Source organism: Suricata suricatta, chromosome 11, assembly GCF_006229205.1.
Source record: "Suricata suricatta isolate VVHF042 chromosome 11, meerkat_22Aug2017_6uvM2_HiC, whole genome shotgun sequence".
NCBI lineage: Eukaryota > Metazoa > Chordata > Mammalia > Carnivora > Herpestidae > Suricata > Suricata suricatta.
The window spans coordinates 77,754,549-77,780,681 of record NC_043710.1 but is presented as its reverse complement, the minus strand read 5'-3'; the positions used below and the strand labels follow the sequence as shown (position 1 = coordinate 77,780,681).

Genomic DNA, 26,133 nt, shown 5'->3' with positions numbered 1-26,133 from the left:
ATGATTCATAATATAGATGTACTTTCTAAACATTTCTGTAAAAAGGAATTTGTGATTCCAAATAATAGGTAAGAAATTCACCATAGACGACATAGTTCCACAATCACTTCTCAATATTACAAAATTTATTCAAGGCAATATGACTTTTTAAATATTCTAAATATACATGTGCTTTATTTCATATCCTTCTACTAAAGAAGTGTTACTTTTTCTGGTTTTAGTGGTTTAGGATGTTGAATATATGAATACTGAATGATCAGGGTGGAATTTATTGAAATCTAAGTTGAAATTAATCAAAAGTCTTAACTATGCACATTGAATACACTTCCAAATTACTGCATTTATGCATCTTATTCATGGTGATTTCCTCTGCAATTGCAAAATCACAGGTGGTATGACTTTGGTTCATTCTGTACTGTTTGTTCTTCAAGAAGACAGTGTGTATAAAGCATTTCCCTCTACCAAAACAGATACTCATTTTTAAAGCTGCCCTCTCAAAGTCATTCCCTTAAATTAAGACATTGTTTATGCTAACATTTTGCCCCACCACTTCTTAAGTTCAGCAACACGTTTCACATTCTGTCAATGCCTATTTCTACCCTGCGATTCTGGCCCCAAACAACATAACTACCTATGAAGATACAACCAATATTGCTTTCTTAATTCCTAGGGAAAAAGTCAAACCTAAGTATACTTGAGGAAAACTATAATTAATTCATAAAATTAATTACTTTTCCACAACAGCAACTGTGACAATTATTCATTCTGAGAAAGTCTAATCACATCACAGAAACTTGTTCTGGTTACTTAGCTTTCAACACAATCAGGAAAATTGCTACAAGGTTGGTCTGTATGGAGACGTGTTTCACTGCAGCTTACTGATGCCATTTTTACCATACTAGATTCCTTAATTTTTGAAGCCAAACAGAGGTCAGCCACTAGCCCAGATGTTAATTGCTGGGTTTCTCTAAGTCTTCAAGCTAATATGTTCAATAAAATGGCTTGAAGCCCACGCTACAAAGGGTGGAAAGTTCACATTCCACCTCCACCACCAGTCATCTGCAATATCTCTGAGAGTTCACTAGGGGTTTAATGTCCCTTTATTACATCTTGCCTAGAGTTCTACTTCCCCCCAAATTCTTAATTTCACCCAAGAATATTGTCTTTTCCTTTTCTTTATTCTAAAATAACAAAAAGCATGGAACACCGTACTATTTCCTTGTCTTCTACAAAATGCCATTTAAATAGAGTGATTTTATATGGTACACAACCTTTTCTTTTAAAGTTTTTAATTTTAATTTCAGTTAGTTAACATATAGTGTTATATTAGTTTCAGGTGTACAATATAGTAAATCAACATTTCCATACCTCACTCTGTGCTCATCACAAAGTGCACCCCTTAATCCTCATCACATATTTAACCCTTCCCTGACCCTATCTCCTTAAGGTATATCCCCTTTAAACCATAGAATTTGGGCTGACAGTGGGCAAAAGATAGAAGACTTGGGACTTTCTTACTGGCCAAGTACTTTCCTTACATTCTTGTTCTCTTGTTCTATTCCTCCTTTCTCATCTTTCTTCCTTAAGTTGGCTATAACAAGACAAAAATGGCTTCTATTCTACTAAGCATAACTATTCTACTCTTTCTGTGTCTCACCTCGACCCATTTTGTTAAGAGAAAATTCAACCACCAGTTTCTAAATGGATCCTCGTTTTTTAAAATTTCATATAGAATTTTTATTTCACAAAATATTTATTTTACCTGCAAATGACTTTCAACTCTCCCTGACACAAATTTTATATTCTCTCAGTGGTATTGTTCAAAAGAGATGAAATATATCACCCACTGGAAGTACACATATGATCACCCCAAACTGATTACAGAGAAAGTGTCTCTTCATTAGTGTCTAAGGGCTTCAAACTCTGGTTTTATTCTCAGGCCTCCTGTAACTGAATCTGGGTAGTCTCCTTTCCAGGGTGCTAATACCCAAACCTCATTCAATCTGCTATTGAATCTCTGCCTTTTTCATGGGAAACATTATTTCTTTCAGTCAGCTGCCTTCTGGATTGCTCTAATTAAATCTTTGGAATGTATATATTTTTTCCAAACATGTTCATCCTTTTAATAATGTTAGCAAATGTGTTTCTTAGAATTAATCTACATGGAAATCCTGTGTAGTATAGACAGAGTAGGTTCCTTCTATTGTTGCTTCACTCTACAGGTAGAGGAACAACATCAGGAAAATTATCCATACTTCGAAAGCTCCTTAGTTCTGAGCTACTATTTCTCAGTAGCCAATGTAACCTTCTCGTTTACGATACTACCTAGTTCTCAATATATGGCAATAGCTTTATAAATTGTTAAGTTAATGTCTGGACTTCATTTGTTTAGAAAAAGTAAATTAAGACTTTTGAAAATTAATAGACTGTTGTTGATGATTCTTTGCCCAGGTGGTGAAGATATAACAATATTTTTGGACAGACATATATGGCTAGCACTTGAGGAAAATGTAACAATATTCTTGGACAGACATATGGCTAACATTTTATGTTGGCCTAAATTTGAGTATTATACTTCAATTTGTTTTTTTCTAGAAAATTTTATGCCTTGTTAAGTAGATTTCTTTGAGTGGCTCTTCTGTCCAACTTTAAAGAAACTCAGCTAACATATGGGTAACCATTATTATCAATCATGTACTTTTTGTAAACATGTACTAAATGTAGAAATATAATGGAGATTCAAAAATATGTAGGACACAGTCTGCCCTCCGGGAGCTTATGTTACATTAGCAATATTAAGAATGAAAATAACTGGAGTATCTGGATACCTCAGTTGGCTAAGCATCCAACTTTGGGTACAGGTCATGATCTCATGTTTAGTGAGTTCTAGCCCTGACTTAGCTCTCTGCTGTTAGCACAGAGCCCACCTCAGATCCCCTGTCCCCTTCCTTCCCTGCCTCTCCTCTATTGGCTCATTATTTCTCAGAAATAAATAAAATATTAAAAAATAATTAAAAAATGACATTTTAGTCAGTGTGCTAATTGCTTTACAAAACTTATCTTTGTCAATCTATATAATATGATGGGTCTAGGACTACGGATGTTATAGGCTGTCAATGTGACGTAAAGAAAAGTACTAGGGTTGAAATGGATTTGACATACTTAAAATGAATAAACTGCTTTCATTCGAGTAGTTTCTTTAAACAAAGATTAAAGTATATACTCAAAGAGGTAACTAGGTTTCTTAGAAGTTATGTTGAAAAGTTTAAGATTTATCATTTCACTTATGGTTAACACTAATGTTTATTTTATATCTGACTGAGTTTAAGTGCTGATGATGATGTAGCCAAGACTAGCCTTAAGTGGATTAATCAATCAACAGATTTCATGGGTTGAAAGAACAAGAGATTGATGGCACAGAAGACAGATAGAAATTAGCAGACTAGATACCAGGTGATTTGTGGCTGAACAGAATCAACCTAGTAGAAGTGGAAAGGAAGGGATAAATTATGTGAGGTATAATAGAAGAAACTAGCTTGATATCCGACTGAATTCAGAGAGAGGACATTGAGAAGGAAGGCAATAATGAAGAATTTAATTTGTAGCCACATCTTGTCTTTGCCACTGTCATTCATTTGCTTCAGTTTAGAAATCTTAATTTCTAATGTTTCACTTAATATATTATTGATTCACACGGGATAAGTTCTAAATTCTTTATCATGGATTACAAGGTTCTTCAGATACGATCTTCATGACCTTACACATAATTATTTCTCCAGGCTTTACTGCTCCTATATCAAACAACAGATATGTTTAAGGGCCTATCAGGCATTCAGCTTTGTAGCACAGTTTTTCTCAAAACTTTTGCTCTTAGTTCTCATTTACAATTTACAAAAATATTCAGGTTCCCATCTCCCCACCCACCATCCCTCTGGTAACCATTAATTCGTTCTCTATAGTTAAGAGTGTAATTCTTGGTTTGTCTCTCTTTGTTCCCCCCAGTGCTTGTCTGTTTTGTTTCTTTAGGTGAATTATACTATCTACCATCTTACTATATTATACATCAAAATGGCAAAATTTAAAAATGCATAGGTATTAATTTATTCTAAATAACTATAATAAATTTTATTATTGGAAGAAAAACTATCAGTTATAGTCTTTGAAGTGGTAGACTTACTTAGTTCATTTATAACAAAATATCGAAGTATGCAACCTTGAATAACTATTTATCTCTCATTCTTTCCTTCAAGTAACAACAGTCAGTGTTCCACAAAACAAGTGGGTGACTAATTTGTCTCACAATTCAAATAACCACACGATTGTAAACAAAAGCATAGTGAGCTTTTCCTGACACAGCATTGCACTTCTACATGCAGCACAAGTACTTTATGCATACTTTTTATCTTATCTCACAAATTATTTAAAGATAAATTCAAAGGTCTTATTTAATAAAATTAATAACTTTTATGGTTTCATCACTGACATTATTGACTGAGACTAAATTTTAAATTTTATTTAATACTGCTTGGTGCTACTGCCTCAATTGAACCATATCTGTAGAAGATTTGCTACCCCAGTTTTTGCTCCATTAGCAAAAATATCAAGGTAGTAAAAAGTCCTACAACATGTTTGTATGTTAATGTAAATAGTTTTTATTCTATGGACCACCCTAAGGTATCTGTAAGATTCTGACGTCTGCAGCCCACATTTTTAGAAGTTCTATACTAGAATAAAATAGTAATCAAAGCCAGTGTGACTGAAGTATGGCAATCTAGAAGGATGTGGTAAAATTATTTTTCAGGTAGAATATTAAGGCAATTTTAGTACGGAATGTTCATAATCTGATAACATATCATATAGTTTTCCCAAAGCAGTGTACAAAGTTGAAAAAAATTAAAATTTGATTTTAAAGTTGAGTTGCAAATTTAAAAAAATTAGTTCGAGAAACTGTATACAAGTCTTGGAATAGAAATCATCTTTTTCTCATTAATGCCTTTAACACAGATAGATAATTCTCTGATCTATTTCACAAAATTAATTTTATGATTATGGCTATTATTTATAGCCAAAAATAAATGCAGTGGAAACATTTGAAACTAATTCATCACTGTAAAAGTCTTTAAGAATGCAGAATCCTCTTTAAATATTTTATTTTTTATATGAAGCATTTTATTTTAATTCCAGTATAGTTAACATACAGTGCTAATTAGTTCCAGGTGTACAACCTAGTGATTCAGCAATTCTAGACACCATTCAGTACTCGTCACAATAAGCGTACTCTTTAATCCCGTCATATATTTCACCCATCCCTTGCCCACTTCCCCTCTGGTAACCATCAGTTTGTTCTCTATAATTAAGAGTCCATTTTGTGGTTTGTGTCTCTTTTTTCCCTTTGGTTGTTTTCTTTGTTTCTTAACTTCCACATGAGTGAAATCATATGGCATTTGTCTTTTTCTGACTGACCTATTTCACTTAGTATTATCCTCTTTACCTCCATCCGTATTGTTGCAAATGTAAAGATTTCATTCTTTTTATGGATGAATTATATTCTATTATATGGATATATATACATACCTCACATCTTCTTAAACCATTTATATATCAGTGGACACATGGGTCACTCCCATAATTTGGGTATTGTAAATAATGCTGCAATAAACATAGGTATGCATGTATCTTTTTGAATATTTTGGTATTTTTTGTGTAAATACCCACTAGTGCAACTTTTGGGTAATCAGATAATACAACTTTTTTCTTTTTTGAGGAAACTCCATACTGTTTTCCATAATTGCTACACCAGTTTGCATTCCCACCAACAGTGCATGAAAGCTCCTAGTTTTCAAAATCTTTGGGAATACATGTTGTTTCTTGTGTTTTTTATTTTACCCATTTTGACAGTTGTGACATAATATCTCATTGTGGTTTAAATTTGCATTTCCTTGATGATAACTGCTGTTGAGCATCTTTTCATATGTCTGTTGACCATCTGTATGTCTTCTTTTGAGAAGTGTTTGTTCAAGTCCTTTGCCCATTTTTAATTAAATTGTTTCTAGGGTGTGGAGTTATATAAGCTCTTACAAATTTTGTATACTAACCCTTTATCAGGTATGTCATTTGTAAATATCTTCTCCCATTCAGTTGTTTTTATTTTAGTTTCATTGTGGGTTTTTTTCCCTTTACTGTGCAGAAGGTTTTTATTTTGATGCAGTCTCAGCAGTTTATCTTTGCTTTTATTTCCCTTGACTTAGGAGACATATCTAGAAAAATGGTGCTGTCATTGGGTGTCAAAGAAATTACTGTCTGTGCTTTCTTCAAGTATTTTTATGGTTTAAGGTTGCACGTTTAGGTTTTAATCCATTTTGAATTTAGTTTTTTTATGGTGAAATAAATTGATTCCGTTTCAATCTTTTGCATGTAGTTGTCCAGTTTTTCCAACACAATTTGTTGAAAAGACTGTTTTCCCCCCATTGGGTTATTTTGATTCCTTTGTCAAGGATTAATTCAGTATATAATTGTGAGCTTGTTTCTAGGCTTTCCAATCTGTTCTATAGATCTGTGTGTGTATGTCTATGTCACACATGCCAGTACCATACTGTTTTGATTACTACAGCTTTGTAGTATCTCTTCAAGTGTGGAATTCTGATATCTCCAGTTTTATTGTTCTTTTTTAAGATACTTTGGCTATTCAAGGTTTTCAGTGGTTCTATACAAATTTTTGGATTATTTGTTCTATTATTGTGCAACTGCTGTTGGTGTTTTAATAGGGAGCTTGGCTTGCATAGTATAGATATTTTAACAATACTTGTTCTTACAATCCACGTGCATGGAATGTCTTTTCATTCTTTGTGTTGTTTTTGATGTCTCATTGCTATTTTATTGTTTACAGATTACAGGTATTTCTCCTCTTTGATTAAATTTATTCTTAGGCATTTTATTATTTTTGAGAGATAGAGAGAATACAAGTTGTGGAGGGCAGACAGAGAGAGGGGAGAGAGAATCCCAAGTGCACTCTGCACTGTCAGCACAGAGCCTGATATGGGACTTAAACCTATGAACCATGAGATCATGACCTGAGCCAAAATCTAGAGTCAGACACTTTACTGACTGAGCTGCCAGGTACCCCAGTGTGATTGTTTTCCTAATTTCTCTTTATACTGCTTCATTATTAGTACATAAAAATGCAACAGAGTTATTTACATTGGTTTTGTATCTTATGACTTTACTGAATTCCTTCACCAGTTCTAGTAGGTTTTTTTTTTCTGCATAGAATTTTTAGGGTTTTATTTATATAGTATATGTCATCTCCAAATAGTAAAACTTTTACTTTTTTCCTTTCCACTTTGGGTCCCTTTTATTTGTTTTTATTGTCTAAGTCAGTGGCTAGGACTTCTAGTACTATATAGAATAAAACTGTTGAGAGTGGCCATCCTTTTCTTGTTTCTTACCTTAGCAGAAAAATTGTTTTTCTCCATTGAGAATAATGTTAACAGTAGGTTTTTTATTTAGGGCCTTATTATATTAAGGTATACTCTGCCTAAACCTACTTTGTTGAGAGTTTTTATCAAAAATGTATATTGTGCTTTGTCAAATGCTTTTTCTGCGTATATCGAAACAACCGTATAATTTTTTTATCCTTTCTGTTCTTGATGTGACATATTGCATTGATTGATTTGTGAATATTGAACCACCTTTGCATCCCTGGAATAAATGCATCCCAATTGAATGTGGTTAATGATGTTTTTACATGTAGAGTTGGATTCAGTTTGCTAGTATTTTGTTGAGGATTTTTGAATCTGTAATAATCAGAGATGTTAACCTGTAATATTTTTTAATGAAGTCTTTATCTGGTTTTGGTATCAGGATAATAATGGCCACATAGAATGATTTTGGAAGTTTTCTTCTCTGTTTTATGTTTTTTTAAAACCTTGAGAAGAATTAGTATTAATTATTCCTTAAATGCTTTTTTAGAATTAATCTGTGAATCTGTCTGGTCCTGGACTTCCGTTTGTTGAGAGGCTTTCGATTACTGATTGAATTTCATTTCTGGTAATTGGTCTGTTCAAATATTCTATTTTTTTCCTGTGTCAGCTGTGGTAGGTCATATTTCTCAGAATTTATAATCTCTCCTAGGTTGTCCAGTTCGTTTGCATAAATTTTTTCATAATATTATCATACATTTGTTTATATTTCTGTGGGGTCAGTAATTATTTCTCCGCTCTCATATGTGATTTTGTTTGAGTCTACTCTCTCTCCCTCCTAGTCCTCCTCCTCTCTCTCTCTGTCTCTCTCCTTCTCTTTCTGTCTCTCTCTCTCTTGGATTTGGCTAAACGTTTATCAATTTTGTAGATCTTTTATAAGAACAAATTCTTGGTTTCATTGATCTGTTCTAGTATTTTGTTTTGTTAGATTTGCTTTCTATTTGGTTTATTTCTGCTCCAATCTTTAGTATTTCCTCCTTTCTGCTGTTTTTTGGATTTGTTTTTAACTTTTTTTCTAGCCTCTTAGGTATTTTATTTCGTTTAGGGTTTTTATTTCATTTTTTTTTTTGCTTCTTGAGGTTGGCCTATATTGCTATATTCTTCCTTTTTAGAGCTGCTTTTGCCACATTCCAAGGATTTTTGCAACACTTTCATTTCATTTTCATTTGTTTCCATGTACTTTTGATTTCTTCTTTGATTTCTTAGTTGTACCATTTATTATTTGGTAGTATGTTATTTAACCTCCTTATATTTGTGTTATTTCCAGATTCGTCCTTGTGGTTGACTTCTAGTTTCACAGCATTGTTGTCAGGAGAGATGCAGGGTATGACTTCACTCTTCTTGAATTTGTTTAGACTTGTTCTGTAGCCTCATACGTGATCTGTTCTGGAGGATGTTCCTTGTGAACTTACAAAGAATGTATATTTCACTGTTGTAGGATGGAATATTCTGACTATATCTGTTAAATCTATGGGACCCACTGTGTCATTCAAAGCCACTGTTTCCATGTTGGTTTTCTGTTTGGAAGATTTACCCGTTGACATAAGTGCAGTTTTAAAGTCCCCTACTATTATTGTATTACTATTGATTAGTTTCCTTTATGTTTGTTATTAACTGTTTTATGTATTTGGCTGCTTCCATTTTGGGTGCATAAATATTACAATTGTTATATCTTCTTGTTGGATAGGCTCTTTCACTATTATATAGTGTCTGTCTCTGTCTCTTATTACAGTCTTTGTTTCAAAGTCTAGTTTGTTTGTTATAAGCACTGCTACCCTGGCTTTCTTCAGACATCCATCTGCATGATAAATATTTCTCCATGCCCTCGCTTTCAATCTGCACATATCTTTAGGTCTGAAGTGAGTCTCTTGTAGGCAGCATATAGACAGATGGGTCTTGTTTTTCTCATTCAGTCTGTCCCTCTATATCATTTGATTAAAGTATTTAGTCCATTTGCATTCAAAATAATTATTGATAGATAAGTATTTATTGTCATTTTTTACTTGTTTTGTGCTTGTGTTTGTAGTTTTTCTCTCATTTTTTCTTCTCTTCCTTTTTCATGGTTTGCTTGTTTTCTTTAGTGATAGACTCAGAGAACTTTCTCTTTATTATCTGTATATCTATTACCGGTTTTTGATTTGTGTTTACCATTTGGGTTGTATATATAAAACATCTTTGGCATATGGCAATCTATATTAAATCAATAGTCACCTAAGTTTGAAAATATTCTTTACTCATCTTTCCCCCAGGTTTTAGGTATATGGTGCCATAAAATCCATTTTTTAAAAATTTCATAATTCTTTATTTTTATAGATATATTAGTTTTCATACTCTCATTGATGATTCTTTGCTTTCCATTCAAAGTGCCTTTTTATATTTCTTATAAGGCTGGGGGTTTTTTTTCTTCCAAAATTTTATTTTCATTCTAGTTAGTTAATATATTGGTTTCAGAGGTAGAATGTAGTGATTCATTACTCTCTCATATACCACCCAATGCTTAATATAATAAGTACCCTCCTTAATACCCATCACCAGTTAGTCCATCCCCTGCCCACCTCCCCTTCTTCACCTTTAGTTTGTTCTCTTTTTAAGAATCGTTTATGGTTTACTTGTGCTGCTTTTAATTGTTTGTTTGTCTGTTTGTTTTCCTGTATCACTATTTTGTGTCATTTTAATTACTATGTGTCTTAACATGGATCTCCTTAGGTTGATTTTGTTGGGGGATCTCCATGACTCCTGGATCTGGATATCTCTTTCCTTCTCCAGATTAGGCAAGGTTTCAGCTATTACTTCTTAAAATTAATGTCCTGGCACCCTTTTTCTGTCTTTTTCTTCTGGAGTCCCTATAATGCAAATAAAAATTGCATTACATTTGCTAGAGTCACGTAGTTCCCTAAGTCTATTCTTGTTCAGCAATTTTTTTTCTCTCGTTTGCTCAGCTTGGTTAATTTCCATTACTCTGTCTTCCAGGTCATCAATTAAACCCTCTTCTTCTCACCTGCTATTTATTCCATCAAGTGTGTTTTCAATTTCTTTTATTGTCTTTTCCATCTCAGATTGATTAGTTTATCTCATTTTAAGGGTCTCACTGATGTTTTCCACTTTTTTTCTCATAACTATTTATGATTATTATTTTAAATTCCCTATCAAGAATATTACTTATCTCCATTTTGCTTAAGTCTTTTATCCTGTTCTTTGATTTGGGAATTTTCCTCTCTCATTTTCTCTAACTCTCTGCATCTGTTTCTGTGTGTTAAGAAAGTTAACTATGTTTCCTGTTCTTGAAGGTAATGGCTTTAAAAAGAAGAGGTCCTTCAGAGCGATGCAGTGCAGTATCCCCTGTTCCCTAGATCCTGGCACTTCTGGGAGTGTCTCCTATGTGTGTTGTGTGCACTCTGCTGTTGTGTCTTGGATGCTTTTACCTTTTGGCCAGTTAACTACTGAGGCTCTCTTTGTTGTGGGCAATGCTTGGGCCCCATAGGGGTGGGGCATGTTTTAACAAGGTGCATGTTGGTCGGTTTGTGAAGTGAGAACTGCCACCTCTGCCATTATTGCTGCTGCCAGAACAGAGTCCTTGCAAAATGTGGGTCAGGAGATGCATTGTTGGAGGGAGTTTGTGCTGATATTTTGTGGAAACGGCGCTTGTAGCACGGAAACTGAGGCAAGTATGACTGGGAAGGGCAGATCTGCCAAAGTGCGGGGCTGCGGGTGCTTAGTATAAGCAAGTTAGGTAGGGGGGGTCAGAACAGTGATAGTTCTTGCAGGTAGCCCCTTTTTATGCTGGGGTGTGGGGGAGAGAAATGGTGCCTACCAGCTCCTTTGTTCCTGAAGGGGTTTCCTTATGATCCATGCCTCTCCAGGACAAGCTCTAAGATGAACAAATAACTCTCACTCATGCATGTCTCAGGTGTTTTACAAACTGCTGGTTCTATGCTGTATCTGTACAGGCTGCTTGCTGTGCTGTTTCTTTAAGGGCAAGGACTCAGCTTCCTAATTCACTCCTTGCTCTCCCAAAGTTGAGCCCACTGATTTTTAAAATTCCAGACTTTTAAGTTCCACTGATTGTAAGTGCTCATTAAATTTGGCCCCTCTCACTTTCTGTTTTTTTTATTTTTTATTTTTGATACAGAGAGAGACAGAGCATGAGAGGGGGAGGCGGAGAGAGAGAAGGAGACACAGAACCGGAAACAGGCTCCAGGTTCTAAGCTAGCTGTTAGCACAGAGCCTGAAGCGGGGCTCGAACCCACGAACTGAGATCTGACCTGAGCCGAAGTCGGAGGCTTAACCGACTGAGCCACCCAGGCGCCCCGGCCCCTCTCACTTTCAAAGCCAAATGTTATGGGGATTTGTTTTCCCTGTGCAGGCTCCCTGGTGTGATAGTCAATTTCTCATCCTTCTCTGCACCTTCAGCTTCTTCCCTACTATGGACAGCCATGGTCTTTTTCACCCTAAACGGTGTCTCCACTCTTCCTACCTTCTTCTATGTGGCCTCGTCTCTACCGCTAGTTGAGTGTGTGTGAGTGTGTTTGTTTGTTTGTTTGTTTTTCCTGCCTGTCTTCTAGTCATTCTCTGGGTTATTTATGCTGATGTGTTGTTTAGTTATATACATCACATGAGGTGAGCTTAAGGTCCTCCTTCTTTCCCCTATTCTCTATCTTTCTCTTCATCTCCATCTTTAAATATTTTAGAAGGTACAATTGATGGACTGCCCAAACATGTTTTGAATATATGTCTATGGTAATTATCATGAGATATTCTCATGGGCTGTTTTGTTCTATTTTATTTATCACATTGAGAGTCAAGTGTTCTGTGTTCTGTGTTATCTGCCACTCACATTTGATTAAGTGAAAATTATAGCATCTGTGAGAAACTACTATATTGACATAAGGTACAGTAAAATGCTTAGTAGAAACATACATATCATAACTTCTGCACATTAATCCAGTACAGACATCTATTTTTTTCTGGATTCCATGCTTTCTCCAAACATTAAGATGAATCATTTGTAGATACACAGATTGTATACTCTCAATTCATTTTCCTAAATGTGAAGAGTCCATTTAGAGCATGCAGTTATGGAATATGAGTGCTTGAGGGAAAGGGAAGGGGATTTAGCAAGAATCTTTGCAAAAAAAAAAAAAGTCTTTGAAGTATGTTAAGAATAAAAGCAAAGAACTAGAACTGTTTGTGCAATATACCAGTGTATTTCTCTCCATTTTAATCCTCTTTTATTTTTCCCCCTTTCAAACATAGTTAGTACCTCACCATCCACTTAATCCCACTCTTTTCTTTGAAGTTTTGGTGTGAATTACTTAATAAATGTGCTAGAAGAGAGTCCAAAAAAGGTCTCTAATGAAACTATGGTTCATGTAAGGTATATTATATACAATAGAGACGCCTGCATTTTTTCTCTATCAATATAGTTCAAGATTTGTTAATCAGTCCAAATAGCTTTCATTTCTGTAAATGAAGACTATATGGGCTTGCATTTTTGTCTGGTTTATTCACCCCTCCTAACTCAGAGGGGAATTCAATACATTTTTATTAAAAGAATAATACCAACAAAAAGATACCAGGGGATTTATATGTCAATAAGGAGAGATCATCCAAGTATATGTAATGAGTTTATGATAGTGAAAAGTTTTATTTTTCTCCAATTATTGCCATTAAACATCTGCCAGATTTCCCTTCTCCTGCTCTCAATGACATTCTCAGTGGGTCTCTAGCTCTCTGTACACTTCAAGTTATTAGAAAAATATATTTTATTGGCAATTGTGACTGAGTTTTAGAATAGTAATATATCCAGCCCTGCCAAGACCACAACTTCAATCTGTTATCCTTCTTTTCCTAAGATTAGGTTTACCCTATGCTAGGAAACCTGTGGCAGGAGAAGTGGTGTTTCTTTTCTCCTCTTCCTATTCTTGATGAATCTTGTGGATGCTGTTGAAAAGATAAAGACCAAAAGTCTTAGTAGACCTAGTTGACTTGTGATGTTGTAGTTTAGCAAGGCTATCTGCATAGCAGATCGGCCCAACTGTTGATTCTCTAGTGGGTAACATATGATGGTTGATTGGAGGCTCCTTATAATCCATCATGCTGCCCAGTTTCTATGCTCTGATTGATAGATTATGTTATATCCACTCCCATAGCTCCTAGGAGTCTACCTTCTCCCTCCTACCCCCCTTGGGCTTATTTCTTTCTGTTAAGTAGCTTTGGCTAGAATCAAGCCTGGCTAAATTTTTCAGGATTAACTTCTGTCCCTATATGAACCTTTGCTCTAACAAATTCTGGGACTAATGTATTCTCTATGACCTTTTAATCTCACTTGGCTATCAAAGATAACTCTTATTTACCTCATGATACTAAAAAGTAGGAGTTAGTTTTTATGCCTTTATATTACCATGTTACCTACCCTTAAAGTCTAGGGAAAGCATGTCAGGATTTCCTGAGATTTTTGTAACATATACACCACTGCTTTTTCTATAATGGACATCTGAATTTCTGTAGCTTAGCAAGCATTTAGCAGAAAAGTAAGGTGTCTTTTCTTCCTGCAGACACTTCAATTACCACAAGGGATTCCTCTGGAGCATTGTCTTTGGCTTGAGCAAAGTATCCTCTTTCTTTCCCCTTAGGAATGGGATATAAAAAGCTCATTTAGTTTCCATGAGCTTTATATAGCTTGATGACTTATTTTTTTATTTACTTATTTATTTACTTCTACTTCTCTTGACTTTTTTAAATTTCCAATTGTTTGATTATTTAGGCTGGACCATACTCAACGTTTTTAAAATTCAATTTAATTTAAATTCTGGTAGAGTTAACATACATTGACATCTTTTAGTAAACAACACATGGACGTGCAGTATCATTCCTTCAAATATGAATATATTTAGTATTTATTGTTCTCAACTTTACAGCTTTAGTAAAAGTTCTTAGATGATTGAGAAACTGTTAGAATATGAAAGAAATTTTAAAATAATATAGTCTAAGCCACTGTGTTACAGAAGAGATAATAACTTAACCACAGTCCCAAAATCTGTGGGAAAGTTGAATTTAGTACACAGCCCTTCAAACTCTAGGCTAGTTTCCCCCAAATGTGCTATTTTTCTTTACAAGAGGAATCATTTATGGAAGCTCATTAGGATAGTTATATTTAAAATTATATTAGCATAGTTATACTTAAAACAATGTTTTCTGATCAGAATAACTTTGCAGAAAGTTCATGTAAAGGCTATTTTATATTTTTTAATATTTTTGTTACATTAAGAAATAAATCTCTTTTGATGGAATCCATAATATATTGGGTTCTTGACAATTTATGCTCAATAATGGAAAACATCCTAGTGTATTAATTTTCCTCCCTAATCCATTACATTATATTTGACGATAGCAATTGTTTATTTCTTAAATTCAGTATCCTATCATATTTTGTCATCTTTAACTTCAAACTAGTCCTTTTTTTTTTTTGCCTTTATTTCTACTGATGGCTCTACTCTGTTCTCGCATGCTGACTCATAAACAGCAGAAAGAAACATCTTTTACTCTCTCCTCTCTTACCCTTATCAAGTATGTGTTAACTCCTGGATGCATCTATAGATTGTTTTTAACTTCCCACTTATTCTTTCCATTTTCAGTTCTTCTATCTATAACTATTCACTTATTTATAACTTTATGTTATTTAGTAACCCTCTATTATTAAACATCTTCTGTTACTGAAATATGATAAAAATAAAATAGAAAATGCATAACTATTTCTTTTTTTTGAAATTTTTTAAATGTTTATTTATTTTTGAAAGAGAGAGACAGAGCATGACTGGGGGAGGGTCAGAGAGGGAGACACAGAATCCGAAGCAGGCTCCAGACTCTGAGCTGTTAACACAGAACCCGATGTGGGACTTGAACCCACAAACTGTGAGATCATGACCTGAGCTGAAGTCCAGCGCTTAACCAATTGAGCCACCCCAGTGCCCCCATAACTCTTTCTTAAAGTCTAACTTACAGAATCACAGATATAAGATATAGGGAAAAAATATTTACATCATCTCACAGAGTAAGCTCTTTGATGCTAATATTATCTTTACATAATAATCATTTAGCTCATGCTTGAATTCTATTGAAAACAGACAGACTCTCTTAAGATTAATTCTACCACTGAGCATCTCTGACTTCTTAGAATGATGTTTTTCTAAAACTAATTCTACCTCTCACTTTTCTGTATTTTGACTGATCTGTCACTTTGGATATTTTAGAATAAATCTAAGCTGCCTATATATGACAAACTTTCAGCTATTTAAAGATAGCAGTTGTGTGTAGTATTAACCTTTGGAATTCTGACTTCTGAGCCAAGATTCTTGCCTATTTGCCATGCAGTAATTCTTTTCTTGCTATGGGAAATAATATGCTTTTATATCTCACTAAGGGATCAGAAGACTGAAAATGATATTTTTATATGATAGTTGAGAAAAAAGGTTATTTTTTCAAAGTCTTTATATCTTGTTTTATTCCATGGCCAATTATAGTTGCTTGTTATTAGAAAATATACAAAGGCCACATCTTAGTGTCACAAATAAAGACAGTTTGCAATTGAAAGTCACTATTGTTAATCTAGAGTTAAGAGAGGCAGGTCAAATCACTCAATAAAATATTACCAGAATGTATGCCTAGAGTTCAACTACAAAAAATCTTTTTGCCTGATACCCTGAGACATCTGTATATTGTAGTTCTGAGTATTTTACTCATTGGCTTACAAAGAACAACAATTAATTGATTTAGGGAAGACCTTGCAAGAGAAGGAGGTCTCCCCTGAAACTTGTATCAATATTTCCTTAAGCTTTAGCTCTAATATTTACTTTTGTTCTCATTCCTTTAGTTCCTTTGATCATTTTCATAATAAGATGGTTTGAAGATTTTTCTCATCACTTAACTTTCCCTCCATTAAGTGCTTTGTCGTTTATCTATATCTCCATTGCATGATTGACCCTGGAACTGAACATGATACTACAGTCATTGTTAGCATGATGGATGCAAAGTGAATGTAACCTCTCACTTGTTCTTGACATTGTTAATACAGCTGAAAATAACAGTTTTTTTTTTTGTAAGTACATACCACTGCTGACTCACAATCCAATCCAATCAATAAATACCTGTTGCCGTCTTCTCTTTTGCAGACTTTTGAAATAGGAACCTACTCTCCCTGATTACTTTATTGTTCAAACTCTACAATCTATTTTCCATAAAGCATCTAGCATGATCTTCTAACATGTTATCAAATTACATCTCTGCTTAAAAATTGATCTGGTCATTACCTGTCTATTAATTTCACTCTTTATGACTCTTCTTGTCATACACTCTCTTTAACCATCTAGATTCATCCATCTTCTTCTATATTGGTACTTCCCTAATTATAGCAAGTGTTTCCTCCTGAGGGTTTGGACGTTTGCCTTCCTCTGCTTCTAACACTTTCTTTCAGAAATTTATATGGCTTGCCTTTCTACATTCATTAGATCTTTCCTTAGACCTATTCAGAGTGACATTTTTGCCATCTTATATAAAGCAACAACTTGGAACCCCATCACCATACACATCACTTACTATCCCTTTACTTGCTTTCTTTATGGGAATTATCCATGCAGACCTTGTACTATTATTTCTTACTAAATTGTCTCATTTTTATCCTAGATGGTGAGTTCCTCAAGGATGCAGATTTTGTCTGTCTTGTTCACTGCTGTATTCTTAGTCACTAGCAAAATACATAGCACTAAATTAATATTTGTTAAATTAGCAGATAAACAAATGATTTGGGCTAAAAGATACTTGGAATTTATTAGGCCACTGGGATCAGAAATGGGAATGTTTTTTCCAAGTGCCTTTTAGCTCTATAATCTCCATCCCTATTACAAAACATCTTTGACTAATTAAAAATGCCATGCCCACTTGGAACTTTTTAGCCACAGCTATGATATCTTTGTGGAGGACAGTCAGAATTACAAATGAAACAAATATTCCATCATGGGTTCTACTGAATCCCTTAAAACCATTCCTTCAGTATTATGGATCTAGGGGCCAGGTTGAAATAGTTCTTGTTCAGTTTAGTCATTAAACAAAAATAGCTCTACACCAGCATAAGCATTATCAGCTAGTGCATTTTCTGAATTATTACAGAAGAGCAAGTAGAGAAACATATAAAGTGTTCTCTTGAATATCTTTAGAAAGTCTTGAAACAAGATCTTCCAGACATATGTGCTGAGTTAAAATGTGTGGCATAAATACCTCAGATACCTGATCAAGGACACTAGTGATTCAAAGATTTTACTTTTTTTTTTTTTTTTGCTTTCTTTTTTCACATCTTTTCTTTTTCCTCTCTCTTTCTTTTTCATTTTTAATGATTGCTTTCACAATCTCCTGAACTAACCAAAGATAATTGCTACTTCTTTAACCCAGAACTTCAACATGTCAAAAAAAAAAAACCTCAGTTTAGTTCATGGAATTAAGATGCTTCAATTTTCTGGTTAGAAAATCCAAAATTAGTCATCCTTTGAGGATGTTTTCTGACCATAAATTGCTATAATCAGAAATACAGATTATACCTCTCTTCATAGGAGAAAATAATCAAGCAAGTAAGTAATCATTTCCTTTCATTTATTTAAAAATAGGTATCGATTGGGGTGCCTGGGTAGCTCAGTTGGTTTAGCATCTATCTTTGGGTCAGATCCTAATTTTATGGTTCATGATTTTGAGCCCCACATGAGGCTGTATGCTGACAGCTCAGAGCCTAAACCTGCTTCAGATTCTGTGTGTCCCTCTCTCTCTCCACGCCCCTCCTCCACTCATGCTCTGTCTCTCAAAAATGAAGAAAATTTAAAAGAATACATATCTATTCTTACAGAAAGTATTATCTTAGGTCTTGCATAAGAAACATCAAATAAAGCACACATTGCCTCTGTTTTTATAGAGCAGATAGTCTTGTATTTTTTATGTAATCATATAAATTTATAACTGCAAAATATGCAAGAACTGAAAAGGAAAGATCATCAGTTAAGACCATATTTATCCCTGATCTGGGCCATTTGGATGGTTCCATCACATTGTAAATCCACAGGGAGAGTAAGGTCATGCTGTAAACACTGACACAACTATAAACACATCATCAGATAGCTAAATTCCCTGGTAAATTTCTGTCTTAAAGCTACAATGAGAATCTGAACGGAAAGCAATTTTTTAAATGCTAGAAAAAAATATTGTGGTTGACACCTGTATCAAATAAAAATCACCAAATATATAAATTGACAGTTTCAAGAAATATGTAGTTGACTTGATTAATTTTTAGAAAAGTAACATTTTCCGAAAGAGGTAAAATAAACTTAACCTTTCTTTATTCTCACAAAATAGGATTTATTTTACACATGACATATTTTAAGTATTTCGGTCTGATAAACCTATAAATTTTATTTAAATTCAAGGGGAACAGGATTTTTTCCCCGTATTTCTCTGCATGTCACCTGTGGCCAGCTTATTTGGGTTCTCAAGAATATAAGTGTGTCTATATTTTATAGGCAGAATAGACCTATATTGAATTAATGAGATGTAGAAAAAGTAGCTGTTTTCTTGCTGACAGATTATTCAAATTACTACATAGGGGCAGCACTTCAGAAGCTCATGCTAAGCAATCAAACAATCTTTACCATAAACAGACATATTTTGCTATTTTATTACTATAATAGAAATTTATCCTTGTTTAACAAATGATATTGTGAACATGTGTTCACAAGTTCTGGTGGACACTTGATATAGTATGAATTTTATGAGCGTTATTTTATAAGAACAAAAAGAACTAATGTGCATGGTTAATTTTTTATCAGCAAAGGTCTATCATTTTGGGAAATAATCATTTCAGTGAGTCAGTCCAGTTGAAGAAGTATGAGATAACTTTCATGGCACTTTCTAGATTACAAAACACTTTGATATATTTTGCTTATTCCTTAGCCAGTAATCAAGTAGAAAATACTTTAAATATTTTTAATGTAAGCAAAACAACATTTAGCTGACCTAATAAATTAATTAATTTTCTCTTTACTTTCCAAAACACTGAGAAAACATATTTACTCTCATTTCTCAGAGGTGTTGAAGCTGGCTCTCTTTAGGTGATGGTTTCTTTTTTATACCACTCTAGGATTTGCTGACAAGTATAGTTACCTTTAACATTTTCTTTGCCTCTAAGATAAAAATAAATAAAACTAAATTCATGTACGCTCCTCTGTCTATCCCCGCCTCCACTGACAAGAAGAAATTAAATTGTCTTCTGATTAATTACAAGTCTAATATCGCCAGTACACAGCTGATAAGAGTCAACTTGTTTTTTTGCACTGAGGTAGCCTCTATTATCATCGTGACTTCCTGGGGGACCAATACAATGTGCACATATATAATTTCAAAATGATCACAGAGGAGCCATAATCCATTTCTCTTTCTCAACTGCAGCAGTCCAGTCAGACTCAATATTATCAGGGCTTGTTTTCTGTAGCATTTCTCTTTTCATTTTATTTTATAGTTCTTAGGGAAGCACTAGCTGTCAGTGACAAAGTTCTGTGCTGTTTACCCCACTGCCGCCAAAAAGAAGGAGAGTATTTGTATAAGCTTATCAATGACAGACATTCTCTGTTCAGTAGTATATCATCTTCTTGGCAGAAGGAACAAACTGTCACCTGTCCAATAAAATGAATTTAACTCAATGAAGGAGAATGAGGTGAAAGTAGAGGGAAAAACTATGGTGTGTGGTTTGGTTTTTTTTTGTTTTTTTTTTTAAACAGTACAGCTTACATCAGAAGTATCTGAAAGTAATTCAGGAAAAAGTAACTAGATGTAGTTAGGTAGGAAGAAAGTGTAACTCTGAGAACTGAATTTCCTTTGCTGACTACATAGACTGTGCTTGGGATTCTCTCTTTCTCTTTCTCTCTCTCTCCCTCCCCATCTCTCTCTCAAAATAAATAAACTTAAAAAAAAAAAAAGCTCAGCTAATGAAGTTAGATCACAGTGCTCTCACTGTCACTGTGTCTGAAATAAAGGTACAAAGAAATCTTTCATCTTCTTTATTGCTAACTAAAGCAAAATTATTATTTGCATATAAAATACTTATAGATACAAATAAATACGTAGGAGAGCTCAAAAATGCACATGGATTTTTTTTACTGTATGCATACTTTATTTAAATCACTTTGTTGAGGTATGATTGATATACAAGAGGCTATACATATTTAATGTATACAATTTGATGAGTTTGGAATAAGTATACATCTGTGAAACCATCACCATAATCTATGCAACAAATATATGTATCCATCATCTCTTAAAGTTTTTCCCTGCCCTTTAATTTTATTATTGTTTTTATTTTATTCTATGTTATGGTAAGAACACTAAAATATGATTTACCCTCTTGGCAAAAATTTAAGTATGTGTCTTATATAAAGAACCTATAAATAATCTAAAATAGTCAAACCCATAAAAGGAGAGAGTAGAATGGTGGGTGCCAAGGAGCTAGAAGAAGGAAGGAACAAGAAAGGAATTATTCAAAGGGTACAATATTTCAATTATGCAAAAATGTGTAAGTCTTGGAGATCTACTGTATAGCATACTGCCTATAGTTAATAATACTATCTTGCATATCTTTCCACTGTGCTTTTGCAAACTAATGTCTTCAAGAAATGGAATCTACTTTTCTGTCCCTTATGTCTTGTCTTGGCATTATGTGATTTGCCATAGTGAATGAGACATTAGACAAGTAAAATGACACATGGGCTTGAAAAGTATTTACAAATTGGGATTTATCTCTTCTCTTGCTTCACCTAGCTGAGCTTCTGTGTTTAACAGCTTGGACTAGACAACTGGAAAATCAGAGACATGATCAATCCATTCCCATTGTCATTGTTAGTAGGAGCCAACTAACCCCAGTGTAAGGCTAAATAGACTATCCAATCCCACTCTTTCCAAATTTACAGGGAATCTGCCCAAACCAGAAAAACCACCGGCCTCACATTCAGAACTGTGAGGCATAGTATGTTTTTTGTGTTTGTTTGTTTATCTATTGCTAAATTTGAGGATGGTTTATAGCAACAACTAACTAGTGCAATATACAATGAACGTTTATTATGTATTCTGTTAATTTAATCTCTTTGAATAGTAGCTTTTCCATGCTTAAAACACACATCCACAAATGTACAGATACCTACACTTTTGAATTTCTATCTTTTCAGTTATCTTCCATTTTTTTCTTTCTTCAGCTCAACTTCTCAGAAAACAAAATTTACAATAATTGTCCATTGTCCTACTCTCCTAACCATTTCACGACTCAGTCATAAGACTGATATTTCCACTACGTTTTATGTAAAGCATGTACTTTATTCAGATTCTTTCCGTTTTTATATAATGTTGTTTTTCTATTCCAGGATCCTATCCAGAGGCACACACTGCATTTAGTTTTAACAGTTTCTCCAATATTCCTAGTTTTTGACGACCTTCAAATTTTTGAGGAGTACTGGCCAGGCATTTCAGAGACTGTCTCTCCTTTGGGATTTGTCTCATATTTTTCTTATGATTAGACTGGGAATATAGATTTTAATGAGGAAAATCACAGAGGTTAGGTGTCGTTTTCATCACATCATATAAAGGGTAAATATTATCTCTGCTGATGTTGACTGGGATCATTACTGGGTTGAAGAAGGTTTATCAGCTTCCTTCACTATAATGTTACTTTATTTTATCCCCACTTTCCACTCTGTACTCTTTGGAAACAAGTCACTGTGGACAGCCCACAGTTAAAGAGGTGAGGCGTTACATTCCACTTCTTTGAGAAAAAAGTATTTTATAAATTATTTGATGTTCATTACATGGGAAATTTGTCTATTCTTTTGATTAGTTAATTTATTTACTTATATCAATATGGACTTATGGGTAATTATTTTATTCCTTGGGTTATTATTCATGCTTCTTTATATTCTTGGTCAGATTTTTTAGTCTGGGCCATTGGGGAACTCTTTCAGTTGGTTCCCACTGTCCTTTTGACATACCTTCCTAATTGTGTTTGTTTTGTTTGTTTGTTTGTTTGTTTTGTTTGCTGCTTTGTTTGTTTTAGCACTTCCTTACTTTCTGGTACTACAGGATACTCTAGGCTGGTCAAGTACAATTTCTTCCCCGGTCCTAGAGTTAGTCCTTCCAAAAATAACACAGATCCCTTCAATTGAAAAAGAAATTGAAGATCTCAATACTTTGTGTGTTGTTTCTACTATGGTACTTTGCTCAGATGACAGAAAGGCATATGTGTGTATACCTAACCATGTATATATACATATTCATAAATATTTTTATATGTAACCATCTACATCTGCATTAAGCTAAACATGGTTCAAACTGAAGTCTTCAATTCTAATACTTTACCGTGTAAATCATAGCATCCTCTCTCGCTTATCGGCAACCTGTCATTCCAACAATGAGGAACCTGGCTCCCAACATTCACCTTCCATTGACTTAATTGTTCAATTTCATGTATAGCATTTTTAGGATTTCTAATAATGATATCATAAACTACAGAATATTACCAAAACAGAATTTTTTTGTTTTGTTTTGCTTTGTTTTTGCTTTAGTCTTGAAGATTCCTTTCCATAGTTACTTAGTACCTTTGTCCCCTACTTCCCTAAGTGAAGTTACTTCATACATTTGTCTCATATTTAGATTGTCAGATTCTGCCTTTCATCCCAGATCTTCTAACCTCTTAAATTATTCTTTTTAATTTTATATACATTAATGTTTATTTTGTGTTTAAAGTCCTATTGGCTTTGATAAATATATGATATTTATACATCATTACAATGTCATATAGAATAGCTTCATCACCCTAAAAAGTACTTATGCTTCATTCACACATTAAATCATCTGTCTGTCCCAACCTCTGGCAATCAGTAATTTGTACAATCTCTGTAGTTTTCCCTTACTAAAAAGGTCTTATGAATGGAATAATGCAAGATCTAGCCTGTTCAGACTGGCTTCTTTCAGTTAGCAATATGTACATATGATTCATCCCATTAAGCTATGGGTTTGCATGGCTTGACCATCTCTTTTTATCACTGAAGAGTACTACATTATATGAAATTTACCGTTTATCCCATCACTTTTACTGAAGGGCATCTTGGTTGTTCATTTCTGATTATTATTAACGAGGCTCCTGTAAACTTTTTGGGCAGGTATTTTGTACAAGGTATTTATACATTTTAAAATCAATTAGGGACATGCCTAGGAGTCTAGTTGCTTGATTATATGGTAAGACTATTTAGCTTTATAAACACAGCCACATTGTCTTTGAAGGTAGTTAGACCATTTTGCTTTTCAACCAGCAATGAATAAACATTCCTGTTTTCTGTATCTTCAGCAACAATTGATATTGCTTTTACTTTTTGTGTATACCTGGATCTTAACCATTTTGATATGTGTGGTGGTATCTCACTGTTGTTTTAATGATCAATTCTTTTTAAATGTAAGACTGATAATCCCTATAGAAGCATCAATCTTCTATTGCTATTAATAGCCAGCTTTTAAACACAGGGTTAAATAAGAGTTCTATATTTCTTAGTGATAATCTATCCCAAGATAATCCCAAGATAATCTATCCATTGAAAAAGGAATAAGTAAAACAAAGAGAGAATACAGACTTGAACTTCTATTATTTCTTTCATCAGTCTTGCTGGTTCAAATAAAGCAACAATATAAAATGTGTTCATGACCCATAGCTTAATTGCCCTAATTTTCTGTAATAATCAAGTTACTATGCCAAGTAGGTCATACTTGTAATGTAATACTCATAAATAAATAAAAGCAATAGCCAGAGAAAAACTAAAGAATAAAACACCAATTAATAAAATAATGAATTAAATATTGAATGTATTACATAGTAACAAAAGCACAATAAAAATTTGTTAAAATAATCTGTTAAAATGAGAAAATAAAAGTGAGAGAAAGTTTTTGAATGTAACTATCCTTGATAACTGATCCTTTCAAGTATCTAGTCAAGTTTTTAAGCAGATCTTTGCAGTAGAGAAGAAATTAATATTTTAAAATAACACACATAAATGTTTTACATTAAATGCAGGTAATTAAAAACTAAATATCATATAAAAATGATAAATTCTTTTTGTTTTCAGCTTTTTTGGGCTTTCTTTATAATATCTAAACAGTAGCTTACCTCCCAGATTCATCATTGTTACTCATATCTTCAATGTTTTATTCTACACTATGGGAAAAGCAGCACCTTAATTACTTACGAGCTGGAAATCTAGCAGTTGTCGACCCCATGTCAAACTGAGTATTTTCATGTTCCCACAATCAGAGTAGAATACATTATCTGAAGTTATTGTTTATTTGAGAGGATTATGTCATGTCAGTACAAGAAAATAAAGCTTTGCCGTGATATTATAAATGACCCTTCTCCCTCCACCCGTAATCATTGTCAAATTAATAAATAAAAACACTAGACTCCAGTTAAATTTAAATTTTGTATAAAATAAAATATTGCATAGAACATACTAGAACTATTTATTATGAAATCCAAACTTAATGGGGCACCCTTTCCTTCATCTTGCAAGCCTACCTCTATTCTCTTCAGTTAGTTCAAGAAGAGATGACATTGAGACAGTAAAAAAGAAATAAACTGGATCATCAGGGAAGATGCTAATACTGCACACAAAGTACCTGAAAGTACCTAAAATAGAACAAAATATTTGAAAACTCTTTATTTCTTTTTAAAATAATGATAATATTGATGAGCCTGGTTTTATTTAACCCTTAATGCCTCTTTTTCATGTTTTCACACATGTCTCAACCACCATTTTGTAGAGGCTTCATCCTACCTTTTTGTCTCTTCTTAAATCTTTTTTTTTCTGTAAACAGTAGTGCTAAACACATAATAATAATAATAATAATAATAATAAATTGTTTTCTTGTTTTTTGCAGTTAATTACTAGTATTCCAGCACAAAACAGGCTTTTATATATCTTCCCAAAGCATTCAGATAATTTAAACATATAATATGCATTTATCACTGAAATAAAAAAAATTATCTTTGTATATAAAAATATTCCTTTGAATTTCAAAGTTTTTGAACATAAACTAAGTTGAGGATTACCTCTTTGGTTTTAAAAGAGGACTCATCCATTATACATAGTGGAAGTTATACTGATATCACTTAATAATACAACATAGCCACCGAGTTCAACTGAATCAAACTATAAATGTTATGTGTATAAACATTTAAATCATCACTATAATTTAATTTCTAAACACTCTGAAATTAAAACAAAAACTGTGACATATTAATATTAGCAGTATGATACTATTACTCCAAAGAATATAAACTATTTTTGCAGAATAAGAGATATCACTTTAAATCTAAGATATAGAACAATAAGATTGATTAAAACAAAGTTAGAGATGCTGAGACAACCAAAAAAATTTAATGGTGTTAGAGATGCCTTTAAGTGATTGTGTGTGTGTGAGTATAATAAATCCAGGATGCTCTGTCTTTACATGATAAGATTTAGCATTATAAAAGGACATTTTTATAATTACTCACTATAATGATAAATACATACATTACCAAATCTTCTAAAGGCTAATA

The 26,133-nt window shown here is 33.5% G+C and overlaps 1 protein-coding gene across 1 annotated transcript in view; it reads right to left on the bottom strand.

The window, feature by feature from the left end:
• Positions 1–26,133, bottom strand: part of CNTN5 (contactin 5) — a 1,016,132-nt gene that overhangs the window by 705,432 nt on the left and 284,567 nt on the right. The gene's annotated exons all lie outside the window — the stretch shown is intronic.